General features: G+C 39.6%; 1 protein-coding gene across 1 annotated transcript in view; it reads left to right on the top strand.

Annotated features, from left to right (window-relative positions):
• Positions 1 to 4,144, top strand: part of LOC108780008 (tight junction protein ZO-1-like) — a 73,108-nt gene that overhangs the window by 43,032 nt on the left and 25,932 nt on the right. The gene's annotated exons all lie outside the window — the stretch shown is intronic.

The raw sequence follows: 4,144 nt of genomic DNA, 5'->3' as shown, positions 1-4,144 counted from the left end.
ATATTTATTAGATTATGTTTACAACCCCAGTAAAGCATGTTTTTCGATACAAAAATGATTAATCTTGAGTTCGGTATAATTGATTCCTGATTTTAATCACTCTAGAGTATTTTTCATTCGTATTAACTCATGCGATTTTCTTATAAGGTCACAAACTGAGACATTTACCTTATTACAGTTTTCTAGAAAATAACTGCAATATGTTATTCTTAGTGCACAAAATATAAAAGTTGGTTATTGAGATTTAATTTGAAATTTATACTAGACCGTACAATAAAAAATAATTGCTTGTAATTTCAGAGTATCAATTTGTTAAGTACTCAAAAAAGAAAATGGCGGCCTGCTCTCAAAGTTTGATGAGTTTCTCGACGTCAAAAGTAATGTCAAAACTATTACAGAGTAGGTATAACAACACATGAAATACAAAAAGTATTGCATTAGAACCGTATCTTTAAAAACTCTATAACGAAGTGAATACACAGAATTATGTAGAAATGTAGAATTTTTCTTGTTTAATTTTGATAATAATAAAACGTTGCTCGATGTAAAATGTAGCAAATTTAATTACCTTTTGATTATGTTTGATGACTTTTTATCGTACAAGTAGCCATTTCCGATTTATTACCGGAGAAAGTCGAAAATTCGCATAAAATTTTGTAAGAAAATTTGTTTCAAGCGGTTATATCTCGGGAAGTATTGGTCGTAGGAGGTTCTTCAAAAAAACAATTTGATGGTTAATAAATTACCTTTCGATCTTATTTGAAGCATTTTTTGTCTACGAGCCGCCATCTTAGCGTAATTTGTGCTTCAAGCTCGAAGAAACGTAAGTTGTTCGAAAAGTAACAAAATATCTCAGTTTTAAAAAAATTCTATTTCCAGTTCTATTAGTGTTACAAAGTTGATTTAAAAAAAAATTGTGCAGAATTTTATCAGCTACAATTTTGTATACTACATTAATTTTCGTACAATGCAACGTTATTGCCGAAATTCTGAAAAGAATTCGATTTTTTTTATGTTTTTCCAATATGGCGACCGTAGCCATGTTAAATGTACGCGAAACATAAATTACTATTTTGTACATCAAAAGACACCATCTCACCAAATTTCATCAATCCGGAGATTATCGGAATCGAAAGTCACCCGGGGACTAGGCTATTAGGGGGACAAACTTTCGATTGATTTTCGAATCGCCCGTCTAACTTTTGCTGTTCCCCTCAGCTCACCGCTCCGCGCATAGAACAATGCCATTCGATCGTCATTGGGCATTTGGACTGCACGCAGAGCGGTGAGGTAAGGGGGACAGTGCAACTTTCGGTTGATTTTCGAATTGTTTACGTCTAACTTTCGCTGTCCCCCTCACAACACCGCACCGCGCATAATTAATGAATTAAACGAACTTACAGTGAAGTTCGATTGTAATTATGCTGTCTCGTCCGGATGAATAATTGTAGTAGCGTTCCGCTGCGTAATCCTCAACAGGTTTTGAAAGCTGGAGAAAAGAAAACCGCGGTGGCGCCTAGATAAGCCGTGGCCTGCACTCGGATGCAACCGTCCACGCCATCTGACTTCATTAGTTCAAAGCCTACGAATCTGGAAAAGGCATGTGGGTGGGAGGGAGTCTCCATCCGGATGAGACAGCATAATTACAATCGAACTTCACTGTAAGTTCGTTTAATTCATTAATTATGCTATGTCTCGTCCAGATGGATAATTGTAGATGTTTAAAGTACAGATTTGTAAGGAGAGCTATAATAATACTAAGTATGTAACGATGCACTCCGCAATGCATCGTTCCGACGATACCAGCCGCCAGAAACATTTCATACTTCGCGATATTAGAATTACCGCCGTCGACAGTAGCTATCGCCGCTCCGACCGAACGCGTCCGAAGATCGCCGAACGATCTGCGCTTCGCGCTATCCGCCGCTCCGACCGAACATCGCCGATCGACAATCCCCTCCGCTGGGATTGCCGATCGCCGAACGATAACGGAAAAGTCCGTAATAAAACGAGCGGGAGCAATAATTAGTATATAACGCGTAATTATTGCTCCGGGAGCTCTCATCTATCCTAACCGCCGCTTTATTACGAACTCCGCTCCGATCCTAGCTCCGGTGATCCGACGCGAAAAGGGGATCAAGTGTTCTTGGTCTCCGTCAAGCGTTCTTGACAGTCGATCACCAAATTTCCTGATCCGCTGGCCGTACGACGCGAAAAGGGGGTAAAGCGTTCTTTGCCTCCGTCAAGCGTTCTTGACAGCCGTACGCCAGTATCCTAGACTTAGCGCACCGGCGAGAAAAGGGGGTGAAGTGTTCTTCGCCTCCGCCAAGCGTTCTTGGCAGTCGGGCGTTAAAGTATCTGTGCCTTCTACAATCCGCGAAGCGTCCCTCATTGCATAGAGGGAACGCCCACCGCGTCATCCGCGCCGCGACCGTCATCCGCCGCTGGCGTATACTCCGCGTCCGCGAAAACATCCGTAATACCGACCGCGCCCCGCGATTTCCGCGCCCGTATTGGAATTTAAAGATCCCCACGTGTTATCCGCCGTACTCGCGCCGTAATTTACACTTCTAGTTTTTCTGTTCGTGCCGTCCGTAATATCTTCGTTTTTCTGTCTGCGCTTTGTTGTTTTTCTGTACACGTCTTGTATCCGTCTCGTCTACTTGCCGTCTCGACACGACACACATACACCTGCGTACACCGACACACGACACACACCTGTTTATCATTCACACACACACACGCACACATACACACACTTGTAAATACACACGCTACACGTAATAAACGTTCTGTGTCTTATACTCTATTTTTCGCCTTCGTTATTATTGCATTCTCTCTCTCCGTGCGAACCTCTGTCTGCGTCTAAAGATTTTCCGACGAGCTGATCCGCGCGGAAGTTAGGTTGTTTCAAGTATTATTAATTTGTTATACAACTACATTTCTCACTCTTATGGATGTATCGTATGAAGTAATAAGTATATATATGGGACATTCCACGTCAACTCAGACAGACCTCCAGACAAAATTTGGCTTGATGGATTTAAACGTTCAAGGGCTTAAAAAATTTGTACATCTGTGTACTTTTAAATGCCGATGGGCTTCTTTCAAAAATTTTAATGTCGGCGCTATTATGGCTGATAAAAGTCAACAAATTCCAAAATTTAAAACTAACTTCGTACAATAAAACTCGAAAAATTCTTTAATTATTCTGAAATTCTGTATCTAAAAGTTTTTTGGGTCGCCGAATGTAAATCTGATGTCAGTTTTCAAAAATTCAAAATGGCAAATCCAAAAATGGCGAACAAAGATCCTCCGCAAAAAATGCTCGTTTTCGGTACCTCGATTTTTGAAACTTTTATTATGCCAAATAGTTACATATGATGACCCAATAATCCCTGTAAAATTTTAAGATGAGCATACAGCCCGTTTAGGAAATAGGTGGGGGGTTAAAGTTGACCATGTCCAATAAAAAAATATAGCAATTCCACATTTGAATTCGAACAATAACATCTAAAAAATTCAGCCTAAATGGATCTTTTAAGATTTTTGGCTGTTGATTATAAATATGAAATCATATTTACGAAATTCAAAATGGCGGATCCAATATGGCGGACAATTTTTGTTAAAATTCATTGGATCTACTCGAAACTTGTTACTCGGGGTTTTTGGGGTCGCTGATTACGAATTTGAAATCAATTTAAAATTGACTTTTTGTTGGGTGGATTGTTTATAATAAACAAAGTCAATTTTAAATAGTGCTCGGAATTAGTTGCACATTTCGGGCCGATTTCTGAAGCGACGCCTACTGTCTCCCCACTACTACTCGAGCCTCGGCGGCCGAGCCGCCGACCGCTCACGTGACGCTGTGCCTCAGGAGCGTCGCGATACTTTCCAGTATGCTGGGAGTACATCTTCCGACAAATATCATTAAAATATTTTTTTTCTACGTGATTTTTATTTGAACAAATTTTTTTATTGTTAGCATATTATGTATATATTCTATAATAATATAATTTTGACAATTATTACAGTATGATAATTACAATATTGAACAACAGTTTTCCACATCACCTCTGAGGTACTATTGTTGACGCGTTTTTTTAAAGTGGTTTCCCCAGTAGGCCTATTCCACTAAAAAAAA

Source organism: Cyphomyrmex costatus, unplaced genomic scaffold (genome assembly GCF_001594065.2).
Source record: "Cyphomyrmex costatus isolate MS0001 unplaced genomic scaffold, Ccosl1.0 scaffold660, whole genome shotgun sequence".
In the NCBI taxonomy this organism is placed as follows: Eukaryota; Metazoa; Arthropoda; class Insecta; order Hymenoptera; family Formicidae; genus Cyphomyrmex; species Cyphomyrmex costatus.
Note: the sequence above shows the minus strand (reverse complement) of the source record. Positions and strands in the feature narration are given on the sequence as shown.